Source organism: Macaca nemestrina, chromosome 2 (assembly GCF_043159975.1).
Source record: "Macaca nemestrina isolate mMacNem1 chromosome 2, mMacNem.hap1, whole genome shotgun sequence".
NCBI classification, from domain to species: domain Eukaryota; kingdom Metazoa; phylum Chordata; class Mammalia; order Primates; family Cercopithecidae; genus Macaca; species Macaca nemestrina.
In genome coordinates, this window is record NC_092126.1 from 9,573,308 (window position 1) to 9,594,716 (window position 21,409).

General features: G+C 35.4%; 1 protein-coding gene across 12 annotated transcripts in view; it reads right to left on the minus strand.

The window, feature by feature from the left end:
- LP (LIM domain containing preferred translocation partner in lipoma) overlaps window positions 1–21,409 on the minus strand; it is a 723,802-nt gene that overhangs the window by 271,502 nt on the left and 430,891 nt on the right. The window lies entirely within an intron of this gene.

Here is a 21,409-nt window from a genome sequence, read left to right on the forward strand (position 1 = left end):
TATTATTTATGTATTACTATGTAGAATACAAATAAGGCATGATCTTGCCTTCAAAGAGTTCACAGACAAGCAAAAAAATCAGTTGCATATCTGTGCACTGCCAATGAACAACAGAAAATTAAAGAAAGGAAAAAATTCTACTTACAATAGCATAAAAATCTTAGAAAACAGTTATCTAAGGAGGAGAAAGATTATATACTGAAAACTATTAAACATCGATGAAAGAAATTATACAAGACACAAACAAATGGATAAACATCTGTGTTCATGGGTTGAAAGTATTAATATTGTTAGAATGTATATCCCACCCAAAGTTATCTATAGATTCAGTGAGATCCCTATCTAAATACCTAAATGACGTTTTACATACATAGAAAAAATAATTCTAAAATTCACATGGAACCACAAAAGACCACAAAAAGCCACATTGATCTGGAAGCCAAGAACAAAGCCAAAGGCATTACAATTCCTAATTTCAAAATATATCACAAAGCTAGAGTAATCAGAACAGTAAGATACTGGCAAGAAAAACAAGATATACAGACCAAAAGAACAGAACAGAGAGCCCAGAAATATATCCACACATATACAGTCAATTGATTTTTGATGAGGGGGCAAAGAATAGATGATAGTTAAGGACAATTTCTTCAATAGATGATGTTAGGGAAACTAGAAGTACACATACAAAAGAATGATATTAGACTCTTATCTGACATCATTTACTAAAACTGGGTTAATGATTTAAAAATGAAAAAGGCCTGAAACTAAAACTTCTAAAAGAAGTAACGTAGAGGAAAAGTTTCATGACATTGGTCATGAAGAATAGTAACATGCTATCCTAACTTAAACAAAAGGGAAGTGGAGGGCCTGCTCTGAGAGAGAGGGCAGACACACAGGAGTGCACCTTGTCTGTTCTTATCGCCTGGGCACAGCCAATTCTGATTGAAAATGTAGAAATCTATTTGGTCTAATCTATTATGCATAGCTTCTCTACCAGACTGGGGGACAGGGAGACATATACTATTCATCCTAGGATACTACTCTCCCCCCATTAACCTCACAGAGCTTTACAAGTTGAAGATGCTTAGAAAATGACTAATGGAAAAATACCACATAAAAAAAAGGATTGCTACAGAAATTCAAGTCTCAAAAAATAACATCTATTTGCATATCTGTATTTATAGATGATTGCATAAATATATTTATATACATATAACAAATCATAGGTAAATAAGTAATCTCTATATTTCTATACCTGCATTTTCATTTACAAAATATGTGATTTTTGAAGTATCTGTTTTTGGGGGCAAACTACAGCTGCAGCAGAGTAATTTTTAAAATGTGCTTGATTTTCAAAATAAAAACGTTAAATCACAATAAAACTTCAAAAATTCCTGTAAAAACAAAAACGAAATGAAATGCCAAAAATAAATGCTTGGAAGCACCAAATAATCCAGTAAGTAGAAAAGATTCACTATGTATTTAATTGAATATGTGGGCCAGAAGAATGTTGGCATAGTTTTCTTGAACCATGAAGAACATAAATAAATATGCTTTAAAATAATTCCTATTCTTTACCCCTTCCACCTCCCGTGATGTTAGGCACGTAAAATTGCAAAGGAAAAAAAATATGTATATAGCTAAATATGCTATTTTCAAACACATAGTGATAATACGTAAAATATTCAGATACATGCTCACACGTACACAACGGAATTCATAAGAAAGTTGAGAAAAATGTTCTCATCTCCAAAGAGAGCTCTAGCAGTGAGATATTTCCTAGAAGAAAGCAATGGCTCCCAAAATTGTGCCCTGATGCTTTAATTCAAAGACTTTAGGATGTTTAAATAGTGTGTGTGTGTGTGTGTGTGTGTGTGTGTGTGTGTGTGTGTGTCTTCACCAAGAAAGAGACTGAAAGAAGAAACTTATGAAAAACGTTACTTCTAAGGAGTCAGGTCTATATTAATTCTTTTTTGTTTATGAATGTTATTGGTTTTCAATTTCAAAATATGCGAATTTTGAACTGTTTTCTTGGGGCAGACTTTACAGCTGCAGCAGAGAGCATGCCTGTCATCAGCCCAGTTGCTCAGTCACTGTCTCCATTTATAGTTGGGTTTGTAAAGTGTTCAAAATAGGAACTCTGGGTTTCTGCTGATCTTGAGTCATCAAAGAAAAGCAAACCTTTATTCCCTCTTTCATTCAATGCCCATCTATGCTGACTTTTTTATGACTGGCATTATTGACTAGAAAAATCTGACCTTAAATTTTTCCTAGGTTCAAAGTGACTTTCCATGTCCTCTGTAATAGAACGTTGGAGTCTTAACTGAGTATTTTTTAGGAATGTTTTGAACATACATATTTTAATAAATTGCTTAATGAGGAAACTATGTTTCCCTTTAGTACTATTGGGACCACCTTCAAGCAGAAAGGAAAAGCCACTCCACCAACCAGACAAGAATATCCAGTCGGCTTAAATTACAAAAGTAAATGACAAGTTTACCCTTTGAAAGACTAATATCCAAACAAAACAAACCAAAACAAAACAAAAACTAACCAAACAAAAAGATAACACTTTATTCAAGAGCTTCTTGTAACTTATCGGGAAGCTAAATCTGGAATTACAAGATCCCTAGGAAACTATATTTGAGACAAATGATATGTAGAAAAGATAGCCGTAAGAGTCAGGATTCAAACAAAAATGACAGCACCCACCAACTAGTTCTTCTCAAGGATCTGATTTATACAGGTATTATGTACATATCCCCATGTAATTGCAGAGGAGTCATGAAGAACAGGGAAAAAATGTGGAACTAGCAGAGGCAGAGCCGTCATCTCCTCTAGGTTCAGGACAAAGATAGTGCTGTAGAGAGGAAAATCTAGAGAGGGTCCGTGACCATTCTTGACAGGCAGTTGCGAATTTTACAATCAGCAAGCCAGAGAAACATATGTGGCACAAGAGTTTATCAGTGTCTCTCAACAGAGTACTATGGTCTTCTTGAGTTTGACAGTAAGGTATTTTGCTCCCTACCCATTAAATGATAACAGTGTCCTCTAGTCATTGTGACAGTTTATAAAAATGTGCCCATTCATTTCCAAACTCCCCATCAGGAGGTGGTTTCCTCTCTAGTTGAGAATCATTGGAAGTAAAATGTTAACCAAATGTCCCTGGGAATTTTTAAATCTTTATCTCTGGATCAGCCTAGTTTACCAGAAAGCTATCTATCTGGTATCAAATGGAATTTCATCTTATGAAAAATAAAATGCTTCTTAAATCTCTCCATGAAATTGTTACTAATGACAATAGCCAACATATTGCCCAACAGCTGGTAAATAAGGATTCCCTCTATTTGACACCAGACCTCTGCTTTTGTCTCTCTATTCACTGTCTCCAGCACCATGGCCACAACTTGATATACCTTCTATATTATGAAGACTTTAGAATTTCTATCTCCAGAATTCATCTGTATTCTGAATACTAAACCCAAATCCTCAACTGTCTATTTCATGAGTCTGCTTGAATGTCTCATATGCTTTTCAGACTCAATATATTAAAAACAGATTTCATCATCTACCCTGATCTGCTTCTCATTTGGTTTTCTCATCCACCCAGTTGTTGCTCAAAGGAGAACACTGGGAATCATTTCTGAGACTCTACCTACTTCCCATTCAAGAACTAAATCCTGTTGATCCTACTCTCTAAATAGGGAATTCCATAACTCACAAACATGTCCACATTTTACCATTTCCACTACTACAATCCCATGCCGAGATTCCGCCATTTTTCATTATGAATTCTCCAAAAACATCCAAACTGGTCTCCCAGTGTCTACAACTGTTCTCCTTCAATGAGTCCTTCATTTGGTAGCCAGAGTGATTTATTGCAAATGCAAATCTAATCATATTACTTTCCTGCTCAAAAATCTTCAACAGGTTAGTGGAATGATGGATGCAAATCCACCTCTTCTACCTGTCTTTGAGATACACTGACTTTCTTTCACATCCTTTGTGCCAAGCTCTCTTACATCTCAGCGATGATACCTACACCAATGCACTTCACCGTTCTCTTTGAATTATCTAGCTGATTCCTAGGAATCTCTTACATCTCAACCTGAATGTCAGGTTCCTCCGTGAAACTTTGCCTGAATCCTCCAGCACAGTGAGTGCTCTTTACTTCTCCCTCCCTGTACATATCACACGTGTATATATCTGCTTCTAAACAAGTAGAGACTATCCTTTTTACTCCCTGCTGCTTCCTCATTATGCTTTATCATATCATAGCATATAAGGTGGCATTTAACAAATATTTGATGAATGAATGAAGGTTAATATCCCAAGAAAAATGCATTTCTTTGGTCAGACTATTAACTGACCATGCAAAAATATGAACTATCTTAGTTCCCTTATTGACTAGACAATCAAGAAATTCTGTAAAAATGTGTAATGCATGCTTAATTACGGTCATTTCATTAGTGTCCTCCCACCTTTAAATAGTTTAATGATTTCAATTTAGAATGTATTGATAGCATTATTTTTCCAAGAAGCCTTTGAGGTACTTATTTTCAGTTTTATGGCCATATTATATGTGTAAGTTTTACTTGCTGCTGACTCAAATCCCCTCTGGAAATAAAGGGCAATTTTTAAATAAACTTACTAAGAAAGGAAAGAGACTAATGCATTTAAAAATAGTATTTAACAACATGTACTAAAACAAAGTACGTTCTGAATTTACTGCCAAGTAAACACAATACCACAAATCCCAGAAATTCCATCCAATTTATTTATTCAATAGAAATTTATTGAAAGTCTACTATGTAACAGGCATTGAGCTGCTTACTAGATTCACAATGAGACAAAGTCACACTCATTGCACTCAGAAAGTTCTTAGTTATAGAATATTTGGGGCAAAATTTAGCGTGATGAGTAAACATGATTCCTACTTAGAAAGTTTTCTAATGTAACAGAAGGAGAAAGTAGACAGAAGCAAAAGGTCAACATTTAAACAGCAGCAGGAAATTCAAAATCCTTGTATTACATTTTAATTTCAGTGACATGACATGGGAAACTACTTAAGATTTAAATGTAAATTTTAAATGAAAATCACATAGTATGAAATCAGTTGTACAACACAATTGAGGCCATAGAGAATGATATTTTCATATGGCCAAGGAATATACAAAATATCAAAAGGGGGATGGTTGACTTGCTAGAGATGATGAATATTTCCATTTCAATTATATTTTCATGGCAATTATTTGAGCTATTTGAAGAATACCTCAAGTGCTTTTCACTTTCAGTTATCTACTTTGTCTGGATATCCCTCTGGCAGAAAACACAAACTAAAATACCTATTGGTAATCCCCAAAATGTGTAATAATAGCAAACATTTATATAGAAATTACCCGGTGCAAACATTTTGTGTTGAACATAATTTATATACAATCTTCACAATTACTCCTGAGACAGAAACTAATCCTCATTTTCCAGAAGAAGATATTGATGAGAGATTAAGTAACTGCCCAAGGACACATCACTAGCTGGTGGCAGATCAAAGGTTCAAGCCTGGGTCAACTAGCTCCATACTTTGGGGTTTTAAAAACCATCCACCTCTCTCAGGTAAGAGAACAGTGAAATATAATAGTTGACATGTTAAAAAAATACACACACACAAAATTCTTTCTCAGTCTATCTGTAGTTTTCCTATTTTTAAGAGGTAAGTGATCAAAATGTAGACACTGGAAAATCTCTCTCTCCTAGAAGAAAAATTGAATAAATTGGAGAATGAACAGAAAAGGACAATGCCAGTGTCTAGGAAACAACGGTGTGATGTGAACTGTGTAAAACTGAAGAGTTTACTCTGTTAGAAAGGCAGCTGCTTTCCCATGCCAGCTCACTGCTGACATGTGGAATATGAATCCAATATTCCTCTTCTGACTTTAAAGATGTGTTTATTATTATTATTATTCAGACACAGGAAGAGAAATAAAACATAGAATTTCTGCAGTCCACCTGTAGTGCATGAGGTGCACTTTGCAATTCCCAGTTTAAATTATGGATACTGGCAAATGAAAGTATCACTAGGAAGCATGCCACTGAAGAGTTGTGCACTGGAACTTGGGAGACCGAGAAAAAAAGTACCAGTTTTGCCACCATTTAGAGTTTAGTGACATTGGGAAAGTCACGTGACTTCTCTAGACTGACTTCATCTGAACAATAAAGGAGGGGAAATGTTAAGTTATTCTTCTCTCTCTCTTTTTTTTTTTTTTAAACAAACAGTCTTTCTCTTCAAATAAAAAATATTTCTATATCACTCACGAAAAAGAAAAAGAGCTTCACTGAGGTTGAGGTACCTATAAAAGAAGATATTCTGACTTTCAAAAATCCAGTGATTCCAAGAGTAAATGTGCAATATTCAGAGTTTTATTGCCCAAGAAGAGCTTGGTCTCATTATTAAGGATTCATATCAGGGAGGTACTTAATAAATAATGGTTGGATAAATAAATATAATTCATTTCTGAGTTTGTACAATGAACAAAAATGCAAACACTGCTAACCTATTTCAGTTATAATGCAATCCCTAATTTGCTGCTTCATTTGGCTCTATACAAAAATTACATCATCATTTTCTCCCAACCATGACTAGAGGAATAACTAAATTTTTCTTTCTCAAGTCATCTCACTAATTATCTTCCATAATTCAGGGTATGTACCCATATCTCCATACCTCATCCAACCAGGTCACCTACACTATCGACTTGATAGATGACCCCATGAGTTGGAAAATAACCTGACAGATTAAGTATGCCAAATATATATATACACACACACACACAAAATACATATACTTATATGTATTTTGTATATGTATTTATATATATATAAGTATGCCATATATGTATATATGAGATTAAGAATTATAATTACATATATCAAATATACATATATTTGAGATTAAAAAATATACATATTTGAGATTAAGAATGCCATATACACATATATGTTTGAGATGGAGTCTTGCCCTGTCACCCAGGCTGGAGTGCAGTGGCGCTATCTCAGCTCACTGAAAACTCTGCCTCCCATGTTCAAGCAATTCTTGTGTCTCAGCCTCCCAAATAGCTGGGATTATAGGCACCCACCACCACACTGGCTCATTTTGTGTTTTTAAAAGATGGGGTTTTCACTGTGTTGTCCAGGCTAGTCTTGAACTTCTGACCTCCAGTGATCTGTCTGCCTTGGCCTCCCAAAATGTTGGGATTACAGGCGTGAGCCACCATGCCTGGCCAAGAGTGCGATATATAAACATAACACTGCACATTTAGAAAAGCACTTTTTTTTTTTTAACATTTGCTCTTTGTTTTATTACTAAGAGAAGTTTTATTTCAGTCTCATAATGAAGACCCGGAAAAAGACAAAACATCACAAAACTGCCTAGGAAAAGGAATGGAACAAGTAACAAAGAAGTTAGGGGTGGCCCATGAAGAGATTCAAAGACTCACTGACGAACTACAAGTGAAGGAGAAAGAACAGTGTAAATTAGGTAAGCTGTGGTGTCAGATGACCATTTCTGGTCATGCTTTAACTGTACTGATCTCATCTCAGGGTGGAACATGAGAAAAAAAACAATGAGAAAAAAGTCTTTAAGATAAACACATAAAAGTGATGAACCACCTCATTTTCTACCATGCTAGGAATTTCTGTCGAAGCCCAAACATATTTACCAAAAGTGCACAAGTCATAAGTGTATATACCACTCACCACAAGAGATTCCCAGCCTCTCAGATGCCCGCTGTGTTCATTCTCTCTATCTCTACATCCTTCCTCCTCCTTCAGAGTAACTACTGTCCTGACTTTGAATGCAGTTTCTGCGTTTGACTACACGCAGTATGCCTTCTATGGTTTGCTTCTCCTGCTCAGTCTTAGCAGATTCCTTCATTTTGTTACTCGTAGCAGTTGTTTGTTCACTCTGCTGTTTACAATATTTCATTAATAAACATACTACAATCTATCCGTTCTACTGATGGACAATTGTGTTGTCAGTTTTTGTCTATTATGAATATTGCTGCTACAAACATTTTGGTATATGTCTCAGTGTGCTTATTACACATTTCTGATTGTGGTAAGAGTAGAATTACTGAATCCAAGGGTTATGGGCAGGTTTCTACGTTGGTCTTCCAAGGTAGTTATACTAATTTAAGCTTTCCTCAGTTGTATGTGAGATTTTAGTTCCTCCACTTCGGTTTTCAATACTTGGTACTATAGTCTTATTAACTTCACCTTTTGTGTTGAGTGTATAGTGGTATTTCAGTGTTGTTTTAATTGGTATTCCCTGACTGCTAATTAAGTTGAAAATCTTTTCATATGTTTGTTGTTGCTGTTACTCATTTGGATATACAACTTTGTGAAGTTCCTGCTCAAGTCTCTTGTATATTTTTCTATTTTATTTATTTGTGGGAGTTCTTTATATATTGTGGATATCAGCCTTTTGTTGGTTATAAATGTTATGTTGTTGTCATTTTTTTACCATAAATGCTAATATTGATCAAGTTGGGTTTAAGTGAATGACTCTTTATGCCTTCTGAGTTTTCATGTTTAAAGTCTTTTCTTCACTACAAAATTATTGAAGATATTTACCCTGGTTTTGGGGGGGGGGTACTTTTATTGCTTATATTTACATCTTTGCTTTATCTAGAATTTAGTATAAAAATTTTATAATTATCTCCTTTCTATATTTGTATTTTTTTTATTATACTTTAAGTTCTAGAGTACATGTGCACAACGTGCAGGTTCCTTACATATGTATACATGTGCCATGTTGGTGTGCTGCACCCATTAACTCATCATTTACATTAGGTATATCTCCTAATGCTATCCCTCCCCCCACCCCTCCCCACAATAGGCCCTGGTGTGTGATGTTCCCCTTCCTGTGTCCAAGTGATCTCATTGTTCAATTCCCACCTATGAGTGAGAACATGCAGTGTTTGGTTTTCTGTTCTTGCGATAGTTTGCTGAGAATGATGGTTTCTAGCTGCATCCATGTCCCTACAAAGGACATGAACTCATCCTTTTTTATGGCTGCATAATATTCCATGGTGTATATGTGCCACATTTTCTTAATCCAGTCTGTCACTGATGGACATTTGGGTTGATTCCAAGTCTTTGCTATTGTGAATAGTGCCGCAATTAAATCTGGTTGCACAACAGAATCATTTAGGGATTTTTAAATACAAGTTATTATGGATAAACCCACTCAACAAAGTGAAATCTGGAAATTCAAAAGGGAAGGGGCAGGTGATTCTCAGTTAAAACCAGAGTTCAAAACTACTTTTAGATACTGTTGCTAAAGCCGAACAGGAAATCCCACTTGGAGTTACGGGCTATGAGTGACATAATGGTGTGACTCCAATTGTCTTAGAAGGAAAATTGATTATATAATTTAGATTTAGGGACTAAGTTAATGTTTGTTTCTATAAAATTTTTATGGGAAATCAGTGGTGTAATTTGGTGATATGTAACAAAAGCTCTAATGAAGTTTATACTTTTTAAACCCATAGTTTTATTTCTTAAACTTTAGCCTATGGAAATGACCAGAGAGCATAAATGTTGAGTTTCAAGAAACAGCAGTAACAGTGTACTTCATAAAACCAAAAGATTATGGAAAATTTAAATAATCAATACATGGGGATTGTTTATATATATTATGGTATATTCATATAATGGAATACTACACAGCAATTAAACAATGTCATAAACATATTTCAAAATATATCAATAATCTAGCAATTCAACTTCTGGGTATATACTTAAAATAACTAAAAGCAGGAATGCAGCTATTTGTACAATCATGGTAATATGTTTGTAGCAGTATTATTCACAATAGCCAAAGGAAGAAGCAAGTCAAGTGTCCACTGATGGATGAATGGATAAATAAAATGTGATATATATACACACACACACACACCTATCTATATATCTATATGTCTATATAGATACACACACAATGCAATAAGAAAATTCTGACACATGCTACAACATGGATGAAGCCTGAAGAGATTAAGCTTGAAGCTTGAAGAAACAATCCGGTTACAAAGAAACAAATGGCATATGGTTCTAAATATAAGAGGTCCCTAGAACAGTCAAATTTATAAAGCTAGAAAGTAGAATAGTGATTGCCATGGGAAGGGAGTAGGAAGAACAGAGCTAGAGCATTATTGTTTAATGGATACGTCATTTCAGTTTGAGGAGATACAGTTCTGGTGGTGATGGACAACAATGTAAATGTACTTAGTGCCAGTGAATTATATGCTTAAAATTGGTTAGAATGTTAAATTTTATATTATGTATATTTTACCACTATATAATAAAAATAACATGTATCAAAAATTGTCTTTGTTTTAAAATTCAGTTAGAAAACAGTTTTATACCTGTTGATAAGTAATGCATCTATCTATATCTCATATATATTTTATACACACACACACACACACACACACACACACACACACACACACACATATGACTAGAAGGATTTATTCCCAAACTGATAACATTGGTTATTTTAAAGGGGTTATTTTTGGGTATTCTATATACTTTTCCTATTTTGCTAAGTGTCTACCACATATTGCTTTTTAACTCAAAGGAAGAAATACATATTATATAGGCATAGTATATATTATATATTTATTATATATAAATGTATAAAAATAAATATATATTTAACATAATATATATCAGAAATATATACATTATTTTAAAAACCAAGCAAACACACTCTAAAATATTGTGGCATTCCAATGTCTGTGTATATGTACATACAAAAAAAGGAAGGAGAATAGCAGAAAATTAAAAATGGTTTAAATGCATTTTTAGAGTTTACAGTTTTACACTAGGTGATGTAGTTAAGAGAAAATTTTGTTCTCGGTTTTATGTTTTTGTTTACTTTCCACATTAAAGAAAAGAAGTAACTTTATAAATGAGGATAAATGGTAGCTGAAATCTGGTGATGAGTTAAAATAATCTCAAATATTATTCATGAAATAAAAATCACACAATTTTAATTGGTGCCACCGAGTTCAAAACATTGCTGCCAATATACCACTAATACTAATTTTTAGTCCTCAATGAACACATAAAAAGCACACACACCACACACACACGCACACACCACACACACACACACCTGAGTCCCCGATAGTTTTTGCCAGAGAGATGCACACATAAATATCTTACTTCTCTGAAATGTATCAGCACTCATTCATTTCACAGCACTGTGTTCTGCTAGTGATAGGCTATTCTTAATAGCTTCAGAGTCTCCCCGGACTTCTAAAAACATCTCCCCGGACTTCTACAGACCCCCATGTCGGTATGTGAAGGTGTTTTCTCAAACGTAAAATCAAGACAATTAGGAGCACCCAGATGCTACCTTGAAAATCTTCATTTTCTAGTTCCTATTAAAAAGAGAAGCAACGATGCAGGTGAGGGTGTGCACTGCATCTTCATAAAGCTAGCATATCATCAGATCAAAACTAAGAAAGCCAATATTTTAAGGAGTGTCCTCTCCCACCCCCAATAACTTTCAAATGACATAGAATGCCACCGGTTTTGAACTTGAGAGCTCTCTAAGGCTCCTGTTTATGTAAACACCCATCCATGTAGAATTAGTTCCTAGAATGAATATGGGTATTATAAATACCTGTATAGCACACTCTCAGTTCCTGGCATGCATGTGTCCAGCACTGGACACAATGCCATTGTGATGAAGGTTAATTCAATCGGAGTGTGTTCTATAAGCTAGAAATGCAGTGAGAGAAGAGCCTATTTCCATAACAAGCGACCTCGTTTGCTGAAGCATCTCCTCAAGGGACCAGACACTTTTCTCCAATCAGGCCAAGGGTTTAGTGAAAAATACTGAGAGTTCAACCAATTAGCCAAGAAATAATAAAACTCCATCCCAGTGGGAATATTACAGGTGCATTTTTATATGACTGGTAGCACTGAAAATTGAAATAATTTTTTGGTGGACAAACTTGCAATGAAGAGCTATTAAAATGCTCATAAGTGATGTTACTTGTTTTTTTAAAGGAAAAATCAGAGGATGGTTGAGAAAATTCTGGAACATTGAGCTAATAGAATGGTATGCAGCTGGAAAGCCAGAAAACAGTAATTCCAAATAACAGTTTATAGAGAAAAGTAAGATAATGGTGCATATGTATATTGACAAAAACTATATAAATCAGGTACGTTTCAAGGTTAGCACACATTTTAAAGATTTTAGCAATGTGATTATATGTTATAAATGTGATCATAATATTTTTTTCTCCTCTTGTTAATTCTCTCTCCTAGTTACCATCAATGTTCCTACTTCTATTAACTTATTGGTGCCTCAGTCCAGTCCACTATGATTAGTGACCTAACTTACTGCAACAAATACATACACACACGTATATGTGTATTATTAAAGAAACTGACCGCTTATTGCCCTCCAGTACGTACTCTATTCTAAAATCAAATTTTAAAAACTCAAATATGATCATCGCCTTCCTGTATTAAAATCTCTCAAAAGTTCTCATTGTTCTTACCATGAAGTCCAAAGTCTTTCCTGATAGAACTACTGTTTATCTTCTTAGCCTCCTCTCTTACTTTCCTTTACACAGGAGTCAACACTCCAGCTATCCTGTGGTTGCCCCGACTTGCACACTTTCCAACCTGCTTCCACCTTGCAACTTCTAACTGGTTATTCATCCTTCAGATTTCAAACGAAATGATGTCTCCATTAGGAGCCAATCTGGATCCTCCAAAACTAGACAAGGTGCCTGCTATTAATGTCTCTTTAATAGATTGCATTATGATAACCCTTACGCATTGTTTTGCAATTACTTATTTAGTGTTCCTTTCCTCTCTAAATACCATGTGGGTAGAAACTTGGGCTTTCCATCCTTACCATAGGTTTTTATTCAATAAATTAGTTTTTGCAATAACATATTATTGAAATCAGTTTTTTCAATAATGTATTATTGGCAAATTCCATACAAGAGAGAAGTGTTTAATCAAATAAAACAATAACGGCAATAATTGGCTAATAAAATTGTCCACACTTCCCATCCTCCATCAGTTTTGTGAACCACTCATCTAAGAAGCATTTAAGTTTGATAGAGGGTTCTGTAATTCCATCTGATTTTAAAAGTTCTGAGTTAGTTTAGAAACACTGGGTTTCTTCTTAGCTGTAGGTAGCTGGACATTTGGTGAGTGTGGTTCAGTAGTTTTTTGTTATAACCAACCACTGTAATAGAACCAACCATTCTTATCTTTTACTGCTACTCAGAAGCCATAAAAAGACAAAAGATAATAAAATGGGTGGGATCCCATCTCTCCGGAAACTCTCAAGTCCTACAGGGGTTCCTTATTGCTGAAATTTGTGTATCAGTGGTAGAAATTAAAATGTGACCACCTTGAGATGAGGGTCCAAAAAGAGCTACTTGGGGAATAATTTTTAACAGATGATTCTTTGAGAAGAAATAACTAATTTATTTGTGCATAATTGAAACATACAATATTCTTCACATAATTGTAGGGTGTGAGAAATGTGAAGATCGGAAATTTCTACATTTTCCCCAAGGAAACAAGGCTCAGGAAAGATTTGCCCAAAGTGAGAAGGTCTTCAGAGGGTCAGGATTAGAGCTCTGTTTCCAGAGTCTGAAACCAGTGTTCCTACCACCACACCAGAATGGTCAGACTTAATAATAAGCCTACAAAAAAGTAACAAACCCAGTTTTGTTCTTCAACAAAAGTGGATCTCAGTGTATATGCACCAGGCATCAGTGCATGGAAATCACAAATTAGGCTCAATAGGGACAAATTGGGTTGCTGTATTTTCATACAATCGTTTCTAACATATTCGCGGAATTCAGTGAGAGAAGCCACCAGTGTGAGCAAGTGGCTATATTTGCTTCAGTGGAAACAAACAGACCCTCGTTCATATATTTCTAAAAAAAATTGAGTGCCCGAAAGCAAAGCAAAAAAGGAATAGGTGGTGTGTTACAGTTCTCACAGAATTCCATGTATAAAATTTGCTAACAGCTATCAAATATTTCAAATAAAATATTTAAAGGACATCATATTTACAGCACACTAGGCTCCTGACAAAGTCACTAGATGTTTGCTCAGTTTTTTCTTCTTTGCAGAAAACACGTTCATTTTATAATGATCACTGTATTACGATGATCTGAATGTGTATCAGTTACACTATCTATTGTATAAGAGAAAAAAAATTCTTCTTCGAACATATCTGTTCTCCAAAATGGAGCTGTCTGTCCACTTACTTGTAGATGGATAAAAGGAATGGATCACAGAAAGGTATAATTTCTAAGGAGAGAACACTTTTGCCACAGAGTAGGAGGAAGGGTAGAAAATGTTTTCATAAAGAGTGACTATTAGGGACAAATAAGAGCTCTATTCACCAAACCCGTACACATCCCTTTATCCCTGTAAAACAAGCTATGAAAGCACATAATGACTAACTGCAGCAAAATTACTCACATTCTAACTTTGCATAATCACTAAAATGGCTCTGGTTTTTTAACCCTCCCCCTTCAACAATTCTGCACTCTTAAAATTTTTTTTTTCAACCACAGCACAAATGGTTACAGCAAACGGGTGTACCAGGCACATCTGCTGTTTCAAAAAGAATTCACTCTCCTGTGCCAAGTCCATGTCTATCGGAAGAAATAAAAATAAATTGCGAGCAGGTTCAGCAAATGCCCAGATAAATCCTGTAGTGACCACATGGGGTAGATTCATTTCTGGTAGTTGTTTTGTCCTGAAAAGGGTGAGGCAAAGGAGGGGTGGTTTGGAAGCAAGGGACTCTCTCTCTCTCACGCCTGTCTTTGTCACTCAAGAATTGAATACACAGTTAAGGTAGCTCCCTTCTCGATTTTCGGCACAATTATTTAAAAACTAGGATTGCGTTTATATAATCCCATAGGTGAAGGGCAGTTGGCAATGTGTCTTGCAATATATGAAGTCTTCCTTAAAAACAACAATAATGATGAGAACAACAATAGTCATAGTTTGAATGATCCCACAAATAATCTTTCCTATTTTGTATGTTTATATTTCTAAAAGCTTTGCTGAAAGCGCCTACCTGATATTTTAGATCGTTCAGTGCAGTAGATAACCTAGAATTTGGGGCACTAAAAAATCTATGTTTTCTCTTTTCTTCACACTATTAGGTGGAAATCTGAGGATGGCTTTTGAAAGAGAGCACCATTATTTTGATCATGGTACAAGGTGACCAAGCTCCATGGCAGAGCAAGGGGATGGTGGTTAGCCCAAGATCGAGGCATCAGCACAACCGCTGAAATCCTCATCAGCCGGGGGATACAAATGACTGATGGGGGTTCAATCATTTGGATCTTATTCCTCCAGTGAAACTTTCTTTTAAAGGTAAAATGAGGAATTTGTTTATTATTATTCTTTCTTTTTTAAAACAGCAAACATCAACAAATTCAAAGATAAATATTCTTTGGGAAGCAATTTTAAATTAGGATAACAATTACTGAAATTCCTGGGTTCAAACCAATTCACTTATATTGTTTCTTGGGTTTCAATTTCCTCTTTATAAAATTAGGGGATTTGTTTGAAAGAATTCAAAGAATTTGGGTAGCTTAAGGTACCTAAGGGACGTTTTTGGGCTCAGATAAATTCTGATATCTAAGGTTCTTTGGAACAGCATATAAACGGAAAAACCCTTCTCATTCGAACAGTATTTTCGTAATTTATTTTTATAAATCTCAAGAACTGTATAGGTAATAGGATGCTTAATCCTATTATGCTATAATGTTACAGGAAAATAACAGGATATAAATTCATACATATATCATGATTAAAGTCCTATATGTGAATAACAAAAACAAAACAAAAATTATGAGTGGTAATTATGAGTAGTGTCAATACAGATATTTTGCTCTTTTTTCCTCCTTTCATTTTATTTTATAAAATGAGCATGTATACTTATATTTACAACAAACTAACTTTATTTACAGAAAAAATAATCATATCTCCAAATATGTTTTCCTTTCAGAGAACACATTGGATTTTTCCCAAACCACCCAAAAACAAAGAAATATGATATTTAGTTGGCTCAAAATTTAGAACTTCAGATTTCTTTTTGAAAAATGCAATTGTTCAGATAGTTACTGAGCATTTCCTGGTCACTTTCTAATTACCAGGAATGTTGCCAGCTACTGGGTAAAAAGTTACCATTTTTGGCCTCAGTGAATTCAAGTATAGACAGAGAAACAGGCAGAAAACCAGTAGAATTTTTTCAGATTTCCAGAAGTCTTACAAACCCTACTTGGAACACAGCGCTCCACTGCAACTCATTCATGTTTTAAACAGAGAGCTGAGTTCTAGCCAGCCAAAGAACACTGGCTTAAGAGCAGGGAACCAGGTCCTTTTCATTCCACTCTGAACTGCTGAATGGCTTTAGGCACATTCTTGTCTGTGTGACTCAGTTCCTTCCCCTTCAAGACTCTGGGTAAAAATAATTCTTTATACTTTACATGGACAGCTGAATTCAAACATCTTCCCCTAGTCTGTTCTACCTCTTGATATTCCATGTGTAAGTGCTATGACCTAGGTAATTCTTATACATTCTTAAGTTTGAGTAACATTGTTCTAAGCTATATAACTCAGGAAGGGGGCCACGTTCTAATATTCCTATCTTCAGCCTTTCATAACACTTAGAACATGGCAGCACGAAGACTATGCCATAGAAGAGTATCAAAACATCGTAGAGCCCTACTTACCATGTGATCCAGCAATCCCATGACTGGGTATCTACCCAGAGGAAAAGAAGTCATTATTCGAAAATGATACTTGCACACCTGTGTTTATAGCAGCACAATTCACAATAGCAAAATCATGGAACCAACCCAAATGCCCATCAATCAAAGAGTGGATAAAGAAACTCTGGTACATATATATAATGGAATACTACTCAGCCATAAAAAGGAATGAATTAACAGCATTTGCAATGACCTGGATGAGATTAGAGACTATTATTCTAAGTGAAGTAACTCCGGAATGGGAAACCAAACATCATATGTTCTCACTGATATGTGGGAGCTATGAGTACGCAAAGGCATAAGAATGATGCAATGGACTTTGGGGACTTGAGGGGAAGAGTAGAAGGGGATGAGAGATAAAAGACTACAGGTATGGTGCAGTTTATACTGCTCGAGTGATGGGTGCACCAGGATCTCACAAATGTCCACTAAAGAACTTATTCATGCAACCAAATACCACCTATACCCCAATAACTAATGGAAAAACAAAATTAAAAAAGAAAAAATTACCATAGAGCAATTAATGAATGAATATCTTAAAGTATGAAATTATTCCCCATTGTCTTTTCTTTACTTAATTTTTTCTATTTAATCTCTCTCTCTCTTCTGTGTGTGTGTGTGTGTGTGTGTGTATGAGAGAGAGAAAGAGAGAGCAAGAGCAAGAGTGAGCACCTCTATGGGATCTACAACAAATGGCATTATAGAAATAAAGAAACATGATAAGCAGATCAGCTACATCATTATTAGGTAAGAAAAGGAGAGAAAAATCACAAGGGAAGAAAGAAGCATGCACACACACACACACACACACACACACACACACACCCCGGGCATCAGAGGTGTAATCTATACAGTTATTCATTCTATTCCTAGAGTTCTTCATTCAATAACCTAGAAGCAAATAAATAAATGAATCAGAAAAACGTACCCTTTTCCATGGATACCATTCATGGAATGGTAGGATACAGAATGATTCAAGAAGATATTTTACTATTGTAAGAGGAAAGTTCAACTTTGTATTTATTCTTGTCTCTTCATGTTTTTAAATAATGTTTAAACAAAATAATATTATTCATTGTTTCTTAGAGTTTTGAGAGAGTTAGGCAAGCCCTCATGTAAGACATAGTTTATTCATTAAAACAATGATACGCCGGGTGCAGTGGCTCACACCTGTAATACCAGCACTTTGGGAGGCCGAGGCAGGCAGATCACCTGAGGTCAGGAGTTCAAAACCAGCCTGGCCAACATGGTGAAACCCTGTCTTTACTAAAAAGACAAAAATTAACCGGGCATGGTGATGGGCACCTGTAATCCCAGCTACTGAGAAGGCTGAGGCAGGAGAATTGCTTGAACCCAGGAGGTGGAGGTTGCAGTAAGCTGAGATAGCACCACTGTAGTCCAGCCTGGGAGCCAGAGACTCCATTTAAAAAACAAAAACAAAAACAGTGATACTCATTGTAGAAAACATGAGAAGTATTAACAAGGTTAGTAAAGAAATTAAAAAAACACTTGTTCAAAACTTTAGTGGTAACAACTGTTTTGGTAACTTTATTTTCATGGTTTGTATTTCTATGTATACATGTATCTGTGTGTAAGTGTGTGTGTGACTGTGTGCATGTGTGTTTTGTATAGGTGATGGTGCTTAAATGTGAACCCTCTTTATGTGTGGCTTTGTGTCTTATTTTTTCACTTAACATTATATCAGAGATTATAAATCTTAAAATTCTTCAAAAATGTTGTTTATAGTGTGATAACCAAGTAGTCAATCTGCTTTAACAGATACATATGCTCCAATGCAATCATTTCCTATTTATCATACATATTTAGTTGCAAAATCAAAACCAGAACAAAACGCACTAAGATTTTTCCGCTGTCCTATATTATGCTATTCTATCATCACAAAGTAGTTTGTTTCTGATAAAAAAGATTTGAGGAGGTGCAATAGTATCTCAAAATGCCAGGCATGCACTTCTAACAAAATGTCAGCTCCCACCTCCACACTTCTCATGTGTATCAGATAATCTTCCCATCAGCCATACAATATACATGCAATTCAGACCCATGCCAAATACCTCACAGTTAAACCCTCTGATATTGAATTCCAAAAGGCTTACTGTCTCAAGACAATTGATATTAGGGATTAAATATCAAAGAGCAGTCATTTATTGTTGTTGTGAGTACCATTATTATTTGTATTATCACATTCCCTCTGTCTCTGTATCAGGTAGATGATGAGGAACTCAATTGCAGAATGACAGGATCACGGCTGTGTCGGAAAACATATTAATCTGACAGTCATATGTTTACGAAGGGCATAAAGGAAGTCAGCCTGGAAACTACTGCAATAATCTAGGCAAGAAATGATGAGGCCCTAACTAGGAATAGAGAGTTTGAAGGAAAAAGCCTCCTAGAGCATTTACTGGAGAAGTAATACTTTCAGAAATGTTGTCCCAGTATATCTTTTTCTAGCGTCTTTTACTTTGTACAATAATATTTCCTAATATGAATATGTATGGAGCAAATGAGATCCATTGGCTGGTTTAATGGAAACAATATGCTCAAAGAGATCTGCATTAAGAAAGGTACTAGACTGGGGCTGCAGAACAAAGGCAGAGAAATGCAATAACAGAAAAAGGCTATGTTAACACTGAAGGCCTACATTCTGCTAGTCAAATTAGTTGACATTCTTCATATTTAATAGTCTTGGATCCTTTAAGAGAAAGGGTGATTATTTCATTTGGGCAGTGGTCATGCATATGTCTCAAGGGAAGTGCTAGACAATTTTGTGGGAAAGCACAACATAGGTGTCCAAGTGACCTAAGTAATTTCTCCTCAGACCAAAATTCCAAGAAATAATCTTGCCTTCAAATCTGAAAGTAATCATCTGGCTGTGGAGGCTCCTATGTGAACCTTCAGAGGGAAAGAGGAAATATAAAAGGACAGAAAATCAACAACAAAAATCCTCAAGCTCCACTGTATTTATTTTACACACTTCTTAGATTTGTCTAAACAGTTCAAGGAAAACCGGGAATTTAGGGTCAGAAAGGACCATCAATTTGCCTTTGTGAAATAAAGTACTAAACTGACTCAGTTTTCCAGTGGTGCTGAACCTCATAATTGAAGGTCTTAGAGATCATAGGCTAGTTAAATATAACTTAATTCCAGAGACCTAGCAACACTGGGTCTGCATTCCTACATGCAGCCTGGGTTAAATCTGGGAGGCTGATGAGCCCTCCTGCTTGCCACAGTCCTCACCACTCTCTAGTATTCTCCAATCAGAGGTCAATTGTCAGTTAACCATTTATCTTCTTGCTTGCACTGTGGTCTGTCCTATAATAAAGGGTGAAGTGAAATACTTCTTTTGCAATTATGTCTTTTTTGTTTTTTTCTTTTTTTCTAAGCAGTCTCGCTGTGTTGTCTAGGATGGATTGCAGTGGTGTAATCTCAGCCTGCTGCAACCTCCACCTCCCAGGTTCAAGCGATTCTCCTGCCTCAGTCTCCCGAGTACCTGGGATTACAGACACGTGCCATTATGCCCGGCTAATTTTTGTATTTTTAGTAGAGACAGGGTTTCACCATGTTGGCAAGGCTGGTCTTGAACACCTGACCTCAAGTGATCCACCCACCTCGGCCTCCCAAAGTACTGGGATTACAGTCATGAGCCACAGCACCTGGCCAATAATATATCTTTTTTTAAAAATGAAAGAGTATTTCTTTTAAGAGATTTTGAAGAAAATGCAGATTGTTCCTAGATGTTCTCTATGTAAACAAAAAGCATCTATAAAAGGAGAACACAGCACACAACACCATTATAAAAGAAATGATACATTTTATCTGCGCTTCAACTTTTTACATTGCTCACCTGGGTCTGCTACACTGCAATTACCACCCTAGAATAAATGAGCTGTCATTCAGCAGTGAAGAACAAGAAAGGTTACTTAAGTATATGAAAGAGTGCCGTGCAGTGCAATGTAAACAAAAATTAGACATGACAACAATGCTGCAACAAACTAAACTACAAAAAACAGAGCAAAGGGGGAAAACAAAAATCAGGCAAAACTGTTGCAAACAATAGCAAAACCTTCATCTTTCCAAATGGAGCTACACAAGCTATACATTTCAGGTCTTCAGTTCAAAATGTGCTTTTTAAATAAATCTACCGTTATTTTTTTTTTAATCTAGTAATAAAATATTCCCTGATAAAATTTGTGAAATTACCATGTTTTATGATTTGTTTGTAAAAAATGGCAAATAAGTAGCTTCAATATATAAAAATTAAACTGCTTTGAGCCTTGCAAGTTTTCAGTAGTAAAGAAAAATATGCAAAATAACTGTTATCATAGGATATAGGATGTTAAAACTTTATTTCAGGATATAATCTTTTTAAAGACATACTGGCACTCGAGTTTTCAGAATATAACTATTGGGCTTTAACCCACATGAGCATGACAGAAAAATCACGCAGGCACGAGAGCTTCATGTCTATGTGCGTAAACCATACGCTGATAAATATCTTATTTATCTAATTATCCAGGATAGAGAATTGGCATTCATAGGACAGAAGGTAATGG